The sequence below is a fragment of the Hibiscus syriacus genome, unplaced genomic scaffold, assembly GCF_006381635.1.
Source record: "Hibiscus syriacus cultivar Baekdansim isolate YM2019G1 unplaced genomic scaffold, ASM638163v2 tig00116938_pilon, whole genome shotgun sequence".
Classification (NCBI taxonomy): Eukaryota; Viridiplantae; Streptophyta; class Magnoliopsida; order Malvales; family Malvaceae; genus Hibiscus; species Hibiscus syriacus.
Window position 1 is genome coordinate 503,098 of NW_024063476.1, and position 21,551 is coordinate 524,648.

The window sequence follows — 21,551 nt, forward strand, 5'->3', positions numbered from 1 at the left end:
CATCTTAAGAAATAGAAATTCTAATACACATAATAGATAATGCTGTTAAAAAGTTGAAGGCTAAAATAAACCTGCGTAATTTGTAGGATACTCTAAAAAGAACAAAAGGAGTGTGTATATTGTTGTAACCTTAAGGACCAAACAATTAAGGTGTCTACTCATGCAACATTGTTAAAAGGGTAGTTATGTGAATGACATTAAACCTTGAAGTAAATTAGTACTAGAAGAGATGATAGGAAATAAAAGTACTCCAAAAGTTTCAATCTTGGATCTACTCCAAGTGAAAGACTTAAAAAAAATAACAACATAGGAGTATCAACATAATGAGCAAGTAGATCAAATTTCTTTATGTACAATGTGAGTTTATCCAACCAAAATCATTTATCATAGACATGAAGATTCAAACACCTATGAACATGTTATGCAACATGTTGTTTCCAATTTTTTTAAAAAAATAATGGAGGTTGAGATGGGTTCTATAATAATAACTTATAAGGTGATTAAAAAATAATATGTGTTCACAATTTTTCTTAGTCTATGACAATGCACATACATCTTACAGATGCAACTATTCAAACCCGAATCTTCTAAAAAGAATAATATTATTAAGGTCATTTGATAAGTTGTTTATGTGTCTTTAGACAACTATACTTATGAGTCATCAATTGGATTCAATTTCTGTAAGTCATCAATTGGATTCAATTTCAGTGACATAAATGTCGAAACGATTTTCCTCAAAAAAAATTTAATTTTTTTAAAAGTGTGGTTTTTAAAAGATCTCGTCTCGAATAATTTGGTGTTTTCTTTTAAAAATAAAACATGGTTCGAGGAGTCACAACCAATTTTTGATTAGGGTGTGATTGGGCACCCAAAAACGTATTTATCATTTTAATAAAAATATTAATTTTAATTAAAATAACAAATTTACGGTATGCGTTACAAAAATTTTTGTTCGGAAGTCGGTTAAGCGTGGGGAAGGATTAACACCCCCCCACAACGCCCTAAATCGGTACCTAGTCGATTAATTAGCTATATTTGCAATGAAATTTACGAGTTTGAATTTAATTTAATTTAAGATCCCATACAAATAATATTCTTTGAATTTTAGGACGAAACACCATAATATTTAATTATTTCCTATCGAGAAGAATCGACCTCTCATGCATTAAAGGAGTCGATTCTTACTCCAGTCGAAATAAAGAAATATTACAATTACATCCTAAAGTTCATTATTAATTTAAAATTTAAGTGCAGAAATAACAATGAAATAAAACAAAATAAATGAAGGCTTATTTTTAAAACATATTATTTGAATTTTAAGAGAGAAAACGATAATATTTAATTACTTCCAATTGAGAAGAAATGACCTCTCATGCCTTAAAGCAATCATTTATTACTCCAATCCAAATAAAGAAATATTACTATTTCATCCCAAAACTCAATATTAATTCAAGTGTTATTTATTTTGAAATCCCATTGAAAATACATGCAAAAATAAAATTAAAAATTAAAAACATACACAAAGCAAGTACAATTGATTATTTATTTTACCAACCTTTAATGAGAATAAGGATGCTCAATTATTTAAATACATCGAGACGAGACCTTAGATTTGATCTGACAGTCTTTTCTCGGTGAACTTAATTGAAAGAACATGATCTTTTTCTCAATCCCTAAATTTTAAAATGGAATCAATTTAATTCGTGTCACTTAATGAGATAAACTTTCATTTTAAAATTATTGAAAGTAACTTTCTTATACGTTAAGACAATCACTTTACGACAATCTTAAAATGAACGAATATTACCTTTAGTCAAATTATTTTGATTTGAGTCAAGAAATGCTTATGAGGGTACCATGCAAATTAATTTAAAACAGAGATAACATAACTAATTAGTGACTAAAATAAAATAACATAAAAGTAGCATGCAAAATTAAAATAAAAAATGCAAATATGACTATAATGTAAACAAATAAATCATTATATAAAAAATTAAAATAAAATAAAGTGAAAAAGTGACCAAAATGAAATAAAAAATAAAGATAATAGCCAAATCATAATCAATCGGTGACTAAAATGTATAAATTGAAAATATCATAACTAAATCATAATAATATAACAAATAGAACCCAAACAGTGAAAAAATAAAATAATGTTAAAAGCAGTGACTAATTTCAAATAAAGCATGGCAATGTAACGACTAAATTAAAACAAAGTAAAGCATGGATGTCATAACAAAAAAATAAACAAAATGATACACCTAGTGACCATAATATAAAAACACGATTAGACAAGGGGGATTTAGACGCGATTATACCAATCAATATATAGCATGAGTAAAAAAATGGTAAATAACAGATTTGATCCTCTCAGGTGACCAAAGTGAAAAAACACGCTAAAACCATGGGGACCTAAGAGGAATATATCAATCAATACATAGCTTGAGTGGAAAAGGGGAAATAATATATTTGGTCCTCGTAAGTGACCAAAGTACAAAAGCATGCTAAATATAGAGGGACCTAAGCGTGAATAACCCATAAACTACTATATAAAAGATATTTCTCTTTTTTTTTCTTCATTTTTCACCTATTTGGAAAAAAATAGAAAAAAAACTCTCAAACTCTCTCTCTCTCTCGTCCAGCCCCCTCCGCCAAAGCCTCACGCCCACCGATCGTCGTTTTGACCATCACACACGGTGGTCAAAGCTCCCAAACGAAGCCCAAAAGTTCCTAAACGCTCAGATATATACTCCTAGATATATATTTAGGGTCAAAACCCCCAAATACAACCTCTACATGCCCCTAAACTCTCCAACGTTTCGACTCTCCCATGTTCCGGCCGCCGCAAAGATGATCAGGCTCTTCGGTTCAACTCCCATCTCTCAGGTAACTCTAGATCTACTCTCTTCTTATTTTTTCACTTAAGAAAGCTTAGTTTTTTTTATTTCTTTTTTTATTTCGAAACTGAAAACATGAAAAAAAATACCTTAAACTTGCTTGTATTGCTTCTGAAAATAGACAAAGGGTCCTCTTTTTCTTACAAAATATTTGGGTTTTATACCCAAATTTACAGAGATTAAAAAATAAATAAAATATCTTCTGACATCTACTGTTGATGGTTGTTGATGATTGACTTGTGTGGCAGGGAGGTATGGTTGCCTTGCTCAGTTGGTAAGGCATTAAATGCCATGGATTTTGTTAAAATCTGACCCGACTCAGCTTGGTGACTCCGACGATCGGCGCGGCTTACTTCTCGGCTAAGGTCTTCAGCAGTGGCGGTGGCGGATCTTCCTTTTCTGGGTGACGGCGGTGGTAAGTGGTTAACCCTAAAATTAGGGCTAGCCAAAATTATAACATAATGGGCCATTAGGGTTTTATAATTGGGCCCGGGTTTAGATCTGTTTGGGGCCAGGTTTGGGTTTCTATTTGGGTCGGTTGGCTTTGTAATTGGGGCCCGATTTGGGCTTGTAAAAAAATCCTGCATAATAATAATAATAAAAATTAAACATTAAAATTAAAATTTAAAATTAATAATTAGATAATAATAATAATAATAACAATAATAATTAAATTATCCGGTGAAAACGAATGTCTACAGCTGTCTCTCTTTACCCATTCTTGTGTTAACAAGAATATGGAAAAGACGAAGAGACAATGAGTTTCGTTCGGCCGAATCTGTGCTTTTAAAATCTGATATAGTCTCAATTGAGACTGGAAGTGAACAATATCTCAAGAGAGATTTTTGAAGATCGAATCTGAAAAGGGGTCTGCTCCGCTGCTCTTCAAGGTATATCATATCTGGAAATACTGATTCATTCCACTGTTCTTCAAGGAAGATTGAATTGAGGCAGACTTGTTCCACTACTACTTAAGGGAAGATCAAATATGGAAAAAGGGGATTTGCTCCATTGTTTCTTCAGGGTAGATCAGATCCAGAATTGTTGATTCATTCCACTGTTCTTCAGGGAATATTGAATCGAGGAAGACGTATTTCACTGCTTCTTCAGGGAAGATCAAATCTGAAAAAAGAATCTGCTTCGCTGCTTCTTCAGGGTAGATCAGATCTGGAAATGTTGATTCATTCCACTATTATTCAGGGAATATTGAATCGAGGCATACTAGTTCCACTGCATCTTCATGAAAGATCAAATCTGGAAAAAGAAAGGGGATATGATCTGCTGCTTCTTCAGGGTAAATTAGATTCGGAAACGTTTATTTATTCCACTATTCTTCAGGGAAGATTGAATCGAGTTCGATTTGCTTCTCTTGTCTTCAAGAATATCAAATTTGAAAATTAAACATTACCACTTGTTAATATATGTATGAGAATTTGAAAACATCAAACCTGAAAGTTTTGGAATTCAAGATAATCTTTGGAAATTGATTTTTCTTGTGGAAGCTTATCTCGCAGCACCAAATATGGGAATCAACTTTGACTTGAGTGTCAGTTGAACCTTTCCCTTTTTGGGACTTTGAATCGGTTACTTTTATATTGGCTCCCGACATCTTCAATCTTTCCTTTTGGAAAACTTGTAAGTATTCAATTACATTTATCATCATCATGCATTTTATGAATGTCATGATCCTATTTATGCCTAAAATGTGTTCAATGATGCAATTTTAAGGTATTTTCTTTTTCAAATGAGAGCTCTTTTTTGTCTACTGCATTGTAATTTAGTCAAATCTTGTGCACAAAAATCACCAGCAGTTCTCCCCAACTGATAATCCTGATCAAACACTCTTTGGTTGGACATGACTTTGATTCTCTTTATTCTTGAACCCAAACATTATTCATGACCAGCTACTTGATTAGCGACAAACATCTTGGATTGTCCTAACTTGATGAGATTTTATATATAGCCCAAGGTTTTAATTTTCTGTAACCCATCATCATGTAAGACTTATGCTAAAACCCTTGTCAGCTTCAAAACACCTGCACTTTTGAAAAACTTTTTGTACAATAATACACATTGATATCATGTTTCCTAAGTTACTCTACATGTTTTTATCTTCAAATTAGAATGCTTGCAATATGGTTTTAACAAGAAAAGACCTCTTTTTATTTATATAAATGTAAAGAGTTTTTTGGGTAAATATATGACAAACTTTTAACTGGAAAAATTAAAAAAAATAAAGTAGGCATCCTCAGATATCAATAGTATGAATGCTTTTGAACTACACGTAATAGAATGCCTCAAGTAACTCTGGTCAATCCATCTCGGTGAGGATCAAAGCTCCTCCAGAAAAAGCCTTCTTCACAACATAAGGTCCCTTCCAATTTGGCATCCATTTACCTCTAAAGTCTTTTTGAATTGGCAGAATCTTTTTAAGTACCATATCTCCTTCATGAAACTCTCATGGGCAAACCTTCATATAATATGCCCTCATCATACGTTTCTGGTACATTTGTCCATGACAGATAGCTTTTAATTTTTCTCCTCAATCAGATTCAGTTGGTCATACCTAGCTTGTACCCATTTTGCTTCACCTAATTTAACTTTTGATAGAACTCGAAGCGACGAATTTTCTACCTCAATGGGTAACACAACTTTCATCACACAAGCTAAAGAAAATAGAGTTTCCCCAGTTGATGTCCTTACCGAAGTTCGAAAAGCAAATAGAGGAAATGTTCTTATTGCCTTCCTCTACTGCCTCATTCATCTTCGGGCGATAAATGGTGGAATTATGATGTTTTATCTTGAACTGCTTACATACTGATTCCATCATCTTATTGTTTAAGTTCAAGGCATTATCAGTGATGATTCTTTTTGGTAACCTATATCGACAAATAATCTCTTTCTTTAAGAACTTGCAGACTGTTGACTGAGTAGCATTTGCATAGGAAGTTGCTTCTACCCATTTGGTGAAGTATTCTATTGCCACCAAGATGAAACGATGAATATTTGAAACTTTGGGCGAAATTTTTCTAATGACATCTATGCCCCACATAGAGAATGTCCACGGAGCTGTCATCACATGCAATGGATGAGAAGTATGGATCTTGTCTCTATAAATCTGACACTTGTGACATTTTCTGGCATAATTAATACAAATGGTTTCCATGATTGACCAATAATGCCAAAATCTCATTATTTGTCTAGCCATTGCATGTCCATTGGCATGGGTACCACATACTCCCTCATGTATTTCTTCAATGATTGTTTTATCTCTTTGGCATCTACACACCTTAACAAAACCTGATCATGACTTTTCTTGTACAAGATCTTTCCATCAAGCACGTACCCTACAACCATCCTTCTAATAGTTCTTTTGTCATTTTCAGTTACATGCTCAGAATAACTTTGATATCTGATGTATTGCAAGATATCATAATAACAGGGATTTCCATCATCTTCCTCTTCTATGCTATTGTAGTGGGCTGGATACTCATAAGTTTGCATCTCAATGGGCATCATATTAAAATGTTCATTTACTTTGAAGGTTGTTCCCAAAGTGGTTATAGCATCCGCCATTTGATTCTCTTCTCTAGGGAGGTAACAAAATGTCACTTCTTCAAATTCTTTGATAAGCTCCATGACCAATTTATGATACTCCACCAACTTGGGGTCTTTTATTTCCCATTCACCTCTAAGTTGATAAATTACCAGAGCTGAATCCCCATACAATTTGAGTGTTTTTACTTTACGCTGATGCCAACTCTGAGACCCAAAATACACACTTCATATTTAGCTATATTGTTTGTGCAATCAAAATTCAATCGGTTGGTGAAAGGATAGTGTTCTCCACTAGGTGATACCAAAATTGCCCTAATCACATGCCCCAAGGCATTCGAAGCACCATCAAAATTCAACTTCCAATGTTCATCAGTAGAAGTAAATGTCTCATCAGCTGAAATAGTCATCAATTCTTCATCTGAGAAATTGAAGTTCAGCGGTTCATATTATTCAGAAGCCCTGCTTGCAATGAAATATGTTATAACACTCCCTTTAACTGCTTTTTATCTCATATATTGGATGTCAAACTCAAACAATAAAATCTGCCAACGAGCCAATATTCCAGATAAAGCAGGTACACCCATTAGATATTTTAGAGGGTCAAATCTAGAGATCAACCAAGTAGTGTGATGCAACATATACTGCCTAAGCCTTCAAGTAGTCCAAACTAAAACACATCATAACTTTTCGATCGGTGAGTACCTTGCTTCTCAATCAGTGAAATTTTTGTTGAGGTAGTAAATTGCTCTATTTTTCTCGGTTTGGTCATGCTGCCCTAATACACACCCCATTGAATTCTCGAAGATTGACAAGTAAAGAATTAATGGTTTGCATGAGATAGGTGGCATTAAGGCTGGAGTATTTTACAAATATCACTTTATTGCTTCAAAAGCTTCTTGGCAATCATCACTCTATACCCCTGGGTTATTTTTATAGAGAAGACGAAAACTAGGATCACACTTCTTTGTTAATTATGAAATAATTCGAGCAATATAGTTTAATCTTCCCATGAATCCTCGAACTTCTTTTTGTGTTTGTGATAGTGGTAAATTCTGAATAGCTTTGACTTTTTCTGGGTCTACTTCAATCCTTTTTTCGCTCATTATAAACCCCAAGAGTTTCCCAGACATCACACCGAAGGTACACTTGCTTAGATTGAGTTTAGGTGACATTTTCTCAATCTTTAGAAGAGTTTCATCAAATTTTCTACGTGTTATTCCTCTGTCTTGGCCTTAACGATCATATCATCGACATAAACTTCTATTTTTTATGCATCATGTCATGAAACAGTGTTACCATGGCTCTCTGGTATGTTACCTCCGCATTCTTTAGCCCAAACGACTTCACCTTGTAGCAAAACGTGCCCGACATGGTGATAAATGTAGTTTTTTCCATATCTTCAGGGTTTATCTTTATTTTATTATAACTGGAGAACCCATCCATGAATGAAAACAGAGAATTTCCAGCAATATTGTCCACCAGGGTGTCTATGTGTGGCAAAAGAAAATTTTCATTCGGGCTCGCCCTATTAAGATCTTTATAGTCAACACACGTATGAACCTTCATATTCTTCTTTAGTATTGGGACGATATTTTCCACCAACTCAGGATACTTGACTACTTTAACGAATCTAACATCAAATTGCTTATTTACTTCTTCTTTAATTTTCAGTAGTGTCTCGGGTCTCATCATTCTAAGATTTTGTTGTACAGGTTTACATTTTGACTTTATCGGTAATTTGTGTACCACCAATTCAGTATCTAAACCTGGCATGTCCTCATATGTCCAATAAAATATGTCTTGTACTCTCGAAGAAGTACAATCAAACTATGTTGTCCATCGACAGATAAGGTGGTATCAATCTTTACTTTTTTTCTTATTTTTATCTGATCCCATATTTAAAATTTCAGTGGGCTCTTCATGAGGTATAATCTATTTATCTTCCCATTCCACCATTTTTAGTTGTTCAGAAGGTAAGTCACATTCCTCATAATTATCATAACCCTCAATTTCCCCTTGACATATGGGCAGTTCGAAATCAATCTCCGGGTCAGTGTCATCAGCATTCATACTATTGATACCGAAGGTCCTGAAAGAATAACGAACGATAGGATATATATACATATATACATACACATACACATACAAGAGAATCTATCCCATATCAAAATAGAATGAAATAATATATAAATAAATAATAAAGAATGAAAAATGAATGGGAGAATGTTTGTCACTTTGTGAATTAATAGGATGCATCTTTCATTGAAGATTTAAAAACAAGTATATTAACCTTTTACAAAACATCACCTATTTCCCTGAGTTTAGACAACAAGGAAAGTTTTTGTGCATTACTCTAAAAAAGTTTTATAAACTACATGTAACTCCTCTACAGTCCAATTGTTTAGCACGAAGCCTGGTGGTACGGGATACATACCTACAACTCTTCCTTCTTCAGCCTCATCATTCAATATCACATTAATGCCTAAATCTACCAAGGCATTCTTAACAGTTGCTTCCTTGAAACATATGGCCTCCAGACATAAATGTATCATATAGCAGTGGAAAATTCATAGGCTCCCACTTAATATCCTCCCAGGCTAACCTTGTTCTCCTCTTTTCTTGGCTCTTCAGAATACCTTTCAATTTCTCTTTCAAGTTCGGCTGATATCTTAGGCCAAAATGGTCTCTTTTGATTGTAGGAAAAACTGGATTAACATATCCCTATAGGCGGCTCCCTAGCCCTTTTCCAGCCTTGGCTCCCCTTCCCAGAGTGATCTTTAATTTCATTCTGGTACAATTAGACAATCTAGGCTTTGATATCTTCTTCCCCTCAACCATAAATATGACATTGACAAACTCTAGGGATCTGAAGGAATATTCAATAGCTTCTTCCTCTACTTCATCATAAGGGGCAATAGTAGACACGAAATCAATAATGTATTCCTCAGCATTGATGCATACCGATTTCCCCTCAATTATGAATTTGAGTTTATGAAACAGTATGGATGACACGACCCCTGCCTGTTGGATCCAATGTCTTCCCAATAGGCAATTGTAGGTAGGCATGATGTCTATAACAAATAACTCGACCTCATAAGTATATGGTCCTATAGTCAAAGGAATATCAATCTTCCTCAACACTTCTCTTTTTTTTCCGTCAAATGCTCGAACTACGCTCTGGTAATTCCTCATGTGTGTATTGTGGACTGGCAACTTTTTTAGGGTAACCAATAGCATTACATTCAGTGCAAAACCATTGACAACTAGCACTTAGGATAACACATACCCCTTGCACCGGATACTAATATGCAGAGCTTTGTGATTTCCAATCATCCCAGGCGGGATCTCATCATCGGAAAAAGAGATAAAATTATCAGCATTAATATTTGCAACTAATTTATCTATCTTACCTATGGGTACATCATTCGACACAAAAGTCTGATTCAATACATTCAACAAAACATTTTGGTGGGCCTCAGAGCTTAGTAAAAGAGCAAGGATCGAGATGGGAGTAGGTAGCTTTTGCAGCTGTTGAACGATGTTATACTCTCTATGTTTCAAAATATTTAGAAACTTCACAATCTCTTTTTCTATCACAGGCTTGTTAAAGACAGGCTCATCATCTTTTAGCAGTAATTCAACTTTCTTTCCTTTATCGGCGATAGTTCTTTTCTCGAGTTCTTTGGTCTGATTGGGAGAATAACATCTCCCACTCCTGGTGAAATGGACTACCTCATCCACTTCTTCTTTGGCGATCTATGAAGTACCCACGTTATCCATCTTACACTCTTAATATCCTCAACACCGAGTTAGAGACAAAATTGGAAAGTTTTAGAATTTAGTGATTAAATTAGAGTAATTAAATAGTTCAAGGACTTATATGGGAAATATTGTGTACGATTGAATTGAAAAGAAGAAGGAATAGAAGGATAAAATGGTCATTTGAAAGAGAATTAATTAAGTTATGGTTATATATTAACCACGTGGAAGGGAGAAAGAAACCAAGTGAGTTTCCAAAGTTCTATTCTTCTCATTTCTTCTTCACGCGTGGAAGCCAAGAGCAAAGGTGAGTTCATGGTTAGTAAATTTCTTGATGAATTCAAGGTTGGTTTATGATGATTAGATGATAACTAAGCTTAAGGAAAGCTTAAGTTATCTTAAAATCAAAAGATGACAGAGTTATGAGAGATTAAAGATTAGAAGTTCTTGATTGAAATTTTGAAATAGAGTTCATAATTAGAATTGGAAGTTGGATTTGACTTGTCATAAACCTATTAAGTGTTTAAAAGTGGATTTAGAACACGATAAAATTTGAGTATGATTCTTGAATTCTATGCAGGGAAGTGGATTTTGAAGTTAATGATGTATTGAATGACTATAAAGTGAATTAAGCATGCGTAGGTGAATTAGTTATATGTGAGGGGATGAAATATGAAGTTTTTTTAGTTAAGTTGAGTAATTTACGTGCTCAAAATATGAATTATGGGCTATGGTGTATTGGTACACATTCAATATGTACCAATACATCAAGAGTAAAATGCAGAAAAATATTCAAAGTGTATCGATACATAGGAAATGTATCGATACACACCTTGTAACGAAAAATATCGAATGTAATTTATGTATCGATACATAGGTAGTGTATCGATATACACGTTAAGGGATGTATCGATACACTATAGTGTGTACTGATACCTATCTTAAATAAAAGATGAAAGTAGCATTTCTTTTAGTTTAAGAAATGAACGATTAGAGTATGTCAATTAGAATATTGATATGGATCCATGTATTATTATGTAGATATAGAACGTAATTCCATTCCGGAACAACCGAAGAATTAGGATTGAATCAACGCAAGCAAGGCCAAGGTGAGTGCATAATATATGTATAATTTAATGGAAATAAGACTTGCGATAAGTCTATTTCTGAGATAAATTTCATAGTATAATAGTATGAATATGTATACATTATAGTCTTTATTAAATGTGCGTAAGTCATATATGTTAACATATGATTCACTACATGTTATATGACTCATATGAATGTATTCAAATACTTGTGTGATAGAATATGATATGGATGATTATATGCATGTGCGAAATGTGAAAGAAGAAAGATATATGTGATTACAAGGGAAATGACACAAGTACATGTTTATATGATGTATAATCTTAATGCCCATGTTATATAATATGAGAGCTCTAGGTATAGTTGTCATGCCAAGAGTCGAGGGTTTCATAGGTCCTTCGGGACATATTCATAGGTCCTTCGGGAAAAATCTCATATGCCACTCAGTGGGACTTATACGAGTTGTGGTGACAGCAGATGTGCACAACCTCTATGTACTCGAATACATTAAGTTCTTAGTATATATATGGGCTTATAAATCATATGAAATGTGTGTATTGCATTATATGTTATAGTATTAGTATTGTTTATAATGAATCATATGAAATGATATGGAATTTTGATATTATGTTGCATGTTCATATTCATAAGAAATGCATTATTATAAGTTTATGTCTCACTAAGTCTATGACTTAGCGTGTAAGTGGTTTACACATAGGTACAGAAAAGCAAGAAGACCAGTCTTGGGAGCAGGAGAGTAGCATATCACAAGTTGAAGATTAGATCAGAATCCTCTTGCACAGTATGTTTGTTTATGTAATCTATGTGTTGGCATATAAGTAGAGTCGTATAGTACGTAAGCTCTGATCAAGTTTATAATGTTTTGAACTTAACGATGTAAAGATAGTTTTTGTGTTAATAAAAGTTTAAATTTACTATGGTTTTTATAAATGTGCGAGCTTTAAAAAGTCAATGTGACACCTCAGATTCATATCCGGGTTGAGTACGGGTTAGGTGTGTTACATTTAATGGTATCAGAGCTACAATTTAGTTAATTCTCGGCATAAACCAAAGTCTAGAGTGTCTTAAAAAGTATACAAGACAACATAGTAGTAAGAACTTTTGATCTGATAAGAGTAATGAGTATGTTGTTTAGCTAATAGAGACATTTGGTTATATCTTATTGGATGTCCGGACAAGATAGCTCTCGAAGTTAAGCGGGAGATGAGAGACTAGCCGAAAGTAGTAATTCACCTACCCTGGCCAGACAAAGTGAAGAAAAAACACCTTTTGGAGTGTCTGTGCAAGACCAAGATGTCTTCTTCAGGACGTTGGACACAATCTTGATGTGTTTCCAACCTCCTGTCTCCTCAACACAGAGGATGAATATTACAAAGGAGCTGAAGGGATTAGGAGCTCCTGAGTTCAAAGGTGAAGCTGAGGACGGTCCTGTTGCTGCAAAACTTTGGCTCAACGATGTGAAAGTCATGTTAGAGGGACTCCACTTTTATGATGTAGAGAAATTAGATGGATTGGTCTCCTTCTTTCGTGGACAAGCAAGAATTTGGTGGATAAATATAACTTTGAGGATGACCAGTGATCAGGTGAAATGGTATTTGTTTCTTGAAGAGTTTAGACACAAATATATAGGAGATCAATTTATCAAGCAAATGAAACAAGAATTCCAGAATTTGAAGCAAATGAACCGCTTGGTGTATGAATATGAGTGTGAGTTTAACAAATTGAGTCGTTTTGCGGATGAGTTGGTGCCTACAGAGAGGGATGCCTGCGAATGGTTCGTGGAGGGCTTACGCCTGAGGTTGAAGGAGATGTTGATTGTACTGAATCTGTCCTCATTCCAAGAAGTAGTAAACCGTGCCAATGCTCTAGAAAGAGCTCAGAGTGAATGGTTTGGGGAGCAGAGAGCTCAACCATCCAAAAGAACTGGAGCTTTATCAAGTTCTGCACTACCTAAGAGAGGTAGATATTCTGGCTTTTGATATCAAACAAGATCTGAATCGGTGGCATCCTCTGCTAGAGGATCAAATCAGGCAAGAGCTAGACAGACTCAATCTGTAGGGTCTGGTGATGGGTGAGCACAATAGAGTCAAGTTAGACAATATCAGATTTGTGGAAGAAATCATAGTGGGATATATAGAGTTAAAATAGGAGCTTGTTTCCGACGGGGGGAAACATGACATTTCATGAGAGTCTGTCCCTTGAGGGCTAAAGAGTCTGTTCCACCAGAGAGATATGCTTCAATGTCCCAGAGGGGACGAGGTAGAGGAAGAGGCAGAAGTCAACCTGAATCCTCTACTCAGCAGGAAGTTCGCTCCACTGCTCGAGTATATAACCTCAAAACCAATGAAGATTGTGATGATTTAGAGATAATAGCATGTATCTTTCTACTATTTGGTAAACGTGTTATGGTTTTGATTGATCTGGGGTTTACATATTCATACATTAGTAGTAAGTTAGTGAGAGAATTGAACATTTCATTAGAGACTGCTAGCAATAAGGTGATAGTGATGAATCCATTAGGGCATAGTGCTCGTGTGAATTTGGTATGTCAGGGTGTCCCATACAGGTTCAGGGAATTGAATTCCCTGTTAATCTGATGGAATTACCCTTTGAAGAATTCGAAGTGATATTGGGAATGGGCTGGTTATACCGCTATCATGTAAATGTTGATTGTAGATTGAAGAAGGTAACATTAATCAGTTCAGATGGGTTGAAAGTGGTAGTGTTTAGTGAAAGATGGAATCCATTAGCAAACGTCATTTCAGTGATATCAGCAAAGAAGTTATTGTTACAGGGATGTCAGGGTTCCATACTGTATACTAGAACCAGAGAGAAAGGGTTAGAAGAAATTCTTATAGTCAAGGAGTTTCCTGATGTTTTTCCAGTAGAATTATCGGGGTTACCTCCAGATAGAGAAGTGGAATTTTAGATTGAAATAATGTCTGAAACTACAACTATTGCTATGACACCATACAGAATGGCTCCAAAAGAGCTGCAAGAATTAAAGATACAATTACAGGAGTTGTTGGACAAAGGATTCATAAGATCGAGTGTTTCGTCATGGGGAGCTCCAGTATTATTTGTTAAAAAGAAGGATGGGTCAATGCGTCTCTGCATCGACTATAGGCAACTCAATAAAATAATCATTAAGAATAAGTATCCTCTCCCTAGGATCGATGATTTATTTGACCAGTAGAGAGGAGCTTCTGTTTTCTCTAAGATTGATTTATGATATGGATATCATCAGTTGAAAGTTCAGGAAAAAGATATTCCAAAGATCGCATTTAGAATAAGGTATGGTCACTATGAATTTATTGTGATGCATTTTGGAGTTACAAATGCACCGGATGCCTTTATGGATTTAATGAATAGAATATTTCAACTGTATCTAAACCAATTTGTAGTGGTTTTCATCGATGACATATTGGTGTATTCAAAGACGAAAGGAGATCATAGTGCACATTTGAGAACAATTTTGTAGATTCTATGAGATAAGAAGTTATATGTCAAACTATCTAAATGTGAGTTATGGTTGAATGAAGTAATATTTCTTGGACATGTGATTTCTACGGAAGGAATTCGAGCAGATCCTCAAAAAGTAAAAGCTATTCTTGAATGGGAGGTTCTAAAGAATGTATCTGAAGTTAGAAGTTTCCTGGAACTTGCCGGTTATTATCGAAGGTTCGTTAAGAACTTTTCGATGATCGCTTTACCCTGAACTATACTAATGAGAAAAAGTGTAACATTTGTGTGGACTCCTGAATGTAAAGAAAGTTTTAACATATTGAAAAAGATTTTGACATAAGCTCTAGTACTAGTTTAAATAGAGTCTGGTAAAAACTATCTGGTGTATAGTGATGTCCCATAATGGCTTGGGATGTTTATTGATGAAAGAGGGTAAAGTGGTGGCGTATGCATCGAGGTAGTTAAAACCGCACGAGAAGAATTATCCTACGCATGATTGGAGATGGCTACAGTAGTGTTCGCTCTTAAAATCTGGCATCACTACTTTTATGGTGAATGATGTTATTTGTATGCAGATCATAAGAGCCTGAAGTATACAATGACTCAGAAGGAGTTAAATTTAAGGCAAAGAAGATGGCTGGAATTTCTAAAAGACTATGATGTAGTAATTGACTTCCATCCTGGAAAAGAAAATGAGTTGCAGATACACTTTAAAGAATCTTTTCACATCACCTTGCACACTTTTCTTACTTCTATATCAAAATTATCATCTACACTTCCATATAACCTTTATCATATCTGATCCTATAACTCATCCCTTTCATTTCTTTATTCCATTATTCCTTTATTTATTCCTTATACCCAAATCATATATTTCCTTTCATGTTCACATACTCTTGTCTTATCATCTGTACTCATCTTTATGTCCCAATCTTCGTTGCATCCTCATAACTTTGCCATTTACCTATATAGAACTTCATTCTTTATCATTTCTTATACTTGTATTTTTCTTCCTTAAGGTTCCATGCAAATACTTATCTCATTTTCTACATCATAGCTATCTGATCAGAACACACAACTATATTCAGATTCACTTCATACTCAATTAACTCAACTTTATCTTTTCCTCCAATCTTATAACTCTACCACCTTTACTCTGACAACTAGGCAATAACATCTGTTCAATCTAGGGCACAAGCCCTAGTCAACCAATCATATACATCCTTTCCAATCAAAATTATCTCAAAATTAATTTATTTAGCTTATCAATTTCACCTCTATTCTCATACATCATGTAATTTCCGTTGCTCAAACTAAACATTCTGACTTCCTTTATCTTATAAACTGATCATCGATATACCCATTCTTAAACTCTTCTTATCAATCCGCAACTTTACTTAAATAGACAACTGTATCCAGATCCATTTCATATTTGGTTATCATATCCTTAAAATATATTATAATCTTATACTTCCAGTACATTCCCATCACATATTCTTGTTAGCTAACGCAAACTTTTTCCTTCTAAAATACAATCTCTTATCATATCCACACTTTGTCTTATGTACAATATTATTCTTTGTTTCAACTCATAAACTCTGGCTTTCTGTATCTTATACGCTTATAACTGATACACTTATTCTTGAACTCTTCTACCAATTCTCACTACATCATTTGATCTTTTAACGCTCTTATGGTGACACTTGTTCACCATATTCTATTTTATCCATGAAATAATAAAACTACTCCATATCACTTTTCCGATTCAAAACAGTGAAAAACTTTCTATCATTATTCAGATATGATTTCAACATTCTGAAATCTACCTTTAATCTTATAAGACACTTTCTGAGGTTTCCGCTCTTCATCCTGCCTGGACATGGCAGGTGAATTGCTATCACCATCAGATTTGTCAGTTGTCGATTTACTTCGACAATTTTTATAATCAATTTTTACTATATCATACAAATCTTATTCTATTAGCAAGACATCATACTCCTTACACTATCATATCAGAAATTTTTACTTTTAGTTGGCATATACACATTTTTAAACCTCATTTAACTTCGGTTTAAGCCTAAAATCGGCTAAACCTTAGCTCTGATACCATTAAATGTAACACCCCTAACCCGTACCCGACTCGGATCCGAGTCTGAGGTGTTATATTGACTTTTTAAAATATTTACTTGTATAAAATAGTGAGTAATTTAAAACTTTTATACATGTAACTTATTCAAAAGATTTCCAGAACTATTCAGAGCTTAAATATTTTTGCAAAACCGATTAGAGCATATACAATTCAAAACATTAATTACATGCCAACTATTTTCAATGTACAAAATACATCTAATTCAAGACATCTTTTCTGATCTGATCTTCGATAAGAAGTAACTGACATGTCTTGCTCCACTTTGCTCTTTACTCTTCTCACTTCTGTAACCTATGTGTGAAACAATCATACGCTAAGTCTATGACTTAGTGAGGCAAATAAGCATATAATATAAACTATAGCTTGTAATAATGTATGACCAATTACTGCTATCACTCATACCCTTATTCATGTAACAAATCCCTATAACATCTATGGAATATATCATTACATGTAAGAACATATACACACACATATACTCATCACCCATCATTTCTATCATTAGCCTTATTTCGTTATCAATATTGTTATCGTTTATATCACTTAATACATATCCTCTTATACCTAGCCTTTTAACCAACATTTGACTCATTTAATCATACAATCCACATATCATCATATAAATCATATAATATCATTCATAGCACAAAAGCATACAAGTTACATGTATTATATGTTTGTTGTTATTTATTAGACCATGTACACATGTGAGAACTATGGATATGTGAGTCTATAGAGATTGTGCACTAATGCTGTCACCACAGCTGTATAAATGCAACGAAGTGCCACGAAGAATTGCACCGAAGTGCCGCGTAGAATTGCATCGAAGTGCCATATAAAATGTCCCTAAGGACCACGTAGAAAATTCCTTAAGAATCATATACATATACAAAGGATCAAGTATGTGTCTCAAAAGACATCACACATGTTCCAAGGAATATATATATCTCCCAAAGGATCGCGTAGACCCTCGACTCTTGGCATGCCAACTATACCTCTAGCTCTCAAGACACATAACATGGGCATTGTCATTTATGTCATTTCACATATTCATATATACACATAGTTCACTTACGCGTAGAACATTTTCATATGATTCACATTTACATGTCACATAGCTTATATACTTTCTCACGTAGTCACATAGATCCATGTAATATAACATATATCCAAAGTGCATATAATCACATATATCATATCATATAGCTTAGATCATTTCTCATGTATTCATGTAAACATACATATCATATATTGTTCACATATGATCACATATACTTCATATAACACATAGAAACACCTAGAACACTTTCACATAGCTTATATCAATTTTTAGAGTCCTTTCATATTACTTGATAACATATATCATATATGTATATAATAACTTATATCATATCATCTACCTTATACTCCATTTCTTTGTATTCCCTTAGATTATATAAATTATGTCGTATTTCTAAACATATATCATTTAATAATATTTTTATTTATGTATTAATTTAATCTACTTACTTAATTCAATTTCATATATTCATTATAATCTTTTTATATAGCTCCATAGATATTTAACATATAACTTATCTTACATATTCGTATCATCCCTTTATATTCAAGTTTCCTAATTGATATACTATTCCTATTTCATTCTATAATTCAATCTTATTTAGTTCCCTTAACTCTCATTAAATCAAAAAGCTCTATTATACTAATTCTCATAATGGATCATACCACTATGTACTTGTCCAACTCATGTTTCCATTATGCATATACTGTTACCCATGTTTACCTAGTTCCTATCACTTCTCATGAACTCACTTTCATCATATTTTCCTATTATTATATATTTTATCTCATAACCATGTATTCACATAGTCTTATATTTCATTATCATATGACTTATATTTGTTCTCCTATGACTCTTCATAAACATCTATTTCCATTTCCATACATCTCTTGACTTATCTTCTATATTTATATAATTTCATAACTTATTTTATCTTCTCTCATTAACACTTAATAGTGTTTTTACATGAACCACATAGCACATACAAAAACATATCAATTCATATAATCAAATATACATACACATCATATTGTTAACATACTTATAATCAAGACTTAATGAGCTATTACTATAGGAAATAGACTTATCACAAGTCCAATTTCCATATAATCTTATACAAATAAGATGCATTCACCTTGGCTTCACTAAGTTCCAATCCACTTTTATGATTTCCTCTCTTTCGATCGAATCTTAACTCGATAATCATTCCGAAACTTGTTCATGTTCGATATCTACATAATCATACATTGATAATATCAGTATCTCATTGATATACTCTAATCTATCATTTCATAGACCAAAAGAAATGTCTATTTCAATTTCCCCTTGAAGTGCATCGATACATTCTACAGTGCATCGATGCATTCTTTAACATGTGCATCGATGCACTATCCATGCATCGATACACAAATCACCTTCGATGTTTTCATTTTAAGGGGGTGCATCGATGCACTCCTTATGCATCGATGCACTAACTGCATTCGATGTTTCCCTTTTTAATGGGTGTATCGATACACACTGAACAATTTCTGGAAATACCCTTGATGCATCGGTACACATTGAATGTGTATCGATGCACATAGCCCAAAATTCATTTTTATGTCCGAAAATCCACTCTTTTCAGCTTAATAACTTCATATATCATCCCCTTTCTTATTCTTAACTTACATACTCATATTCAAACTCATTTCTATTCATTAATTACCTCTTTAACATCAAAATCTTATTCTCCATATGTAATTCAAGAATTACACTAAATTTTCAACATGTTCCAAATTCAATTATATTGCTTCTAACTTCTTAATTAGACACTTGACAATTCAAATCCATCTTTAGTACTTCAAAAACCTTTCTATAACAAAAGTTCATTTCTACACCCTTCATATAATTTCCTTTTTAATTCCTATTCTTGATGTTTAAAGCTTATATAAGCTTTCCTTAAGCTATATAATACTCAAAGAATCAAAATCAACTTATAAATCCAAGAATTAAGCAACTGAAATTAAACTCACCTTTAACTGAGGCTTACAGGGAGAAGAAGAAGCTGGAGAAGAAGGCTCTAGATAGATTTCCTCATTTCCCACGTTTTTATATTCCTTAAAAAGAGAGAATAAAAATATTCTCTTATAAAAGACCATAATACCCTTGTTACTTTCCAGCTTTACTATTAAATCCATGAACTTTTAACTTATTTCGAAATCAAGCACATAGTTTTCAAAATTTATAATTTAGTCACTGACCCTGAATTTTGGGATGTTACAAAAATACAATGCGAAAAGTAAATGCAATGTAGATGAAAAAATGCAAGGTGTTGATTCTGGAACGATTCCTTAGAACAACTTTTTTATATTAGAAATGAAGTTTGGTTACAAGGCTTAAACATATCAAAAATAGATCTGAGCTATCTCCCTTAATTGTTGCATATGCCCAAGTAAATCCAAAATCCTTTGAGCTTCTTCAGTCTTGGGTTCTAATCATTCACTTACAGTAGCAGCTTCATGTGATAAGTCAACCAAGTACTGACCCACTCCTTGAGCATGTTCCAGGTAGCTTGCGATAAGGTTATCCCTTTGTTTAACTCTCAATTGAGCCTATTCTCAATGATGACGCCACTGTATAACTCCTTCATAGGGGACTATCGGCAGTGCACTTGCCATTCTCTGAAAATCTTGAACCATAGCTTCAAGTTCATTCACACGCTTCCTCAAGTTTTCAACTTTTGTATGGTTTGAACTGCCTTCTCGACTTCGGTAAAGTCACAAAGATGTCTCTAACCTCAAGTCCCTACCCTTCAATTTCTCATTTTGGGCTCGACTTTCTTGTAGTTGTTTCTCTAATGCACTCATTTCTCTTGAAAGTAGCTTCAACAGATGTCTACTCTGCTTGAGCTCTTCGCAGCTTTCCCCAACTTCTCTCTTTAAACTCGCCACTTCCTGTCTCCATTCAGTAGAAGATTTACTTGAGCTAGTGGTCATCTGAGCTTTTACTATTCGTTGGTATGATAGTTGGAGATCGTCGAATCCAATCTGAGTTACTTGATTAGGTGTAATTGGGCACCCGAAAACGTATTTGTCATTTTAATAAAATATTAATTTTAATTAAAACACCAAATTTACGGTCCGCGTTACCAAAATTTGAGTTCGGGAGTCAATTACGCATGGGGAAGGATTAGCACCCCCACAACGCCCTAAATCGGTACCTAGTCGATTAATTAGTTGTCTTTGCAATGAAATTTACGAGTTAAAATTTAATTTAATTTAAGATCCCATACAAATAATATTCTTTGAATTTTAGGATGAAACAACATAATATTTAATTATTTCCTATCAAGAAGAATCGACCTCTCATGCCTTAAATCAGTCGATTCTTACTCCAGTTGAAATAAAGAAATATTACAATTACATCCTAAAGTTCATTATTAATTTAAAATTTAAGTGCAGAAATAACAATGAAATAAAACAAAATAAATGAAGGCTTCTTTTCAAAACATATTCTTTGAATTTTAAGACGGAAAACGGTAATATTTAATTATTTCCAATCGAGAAGAAATGAC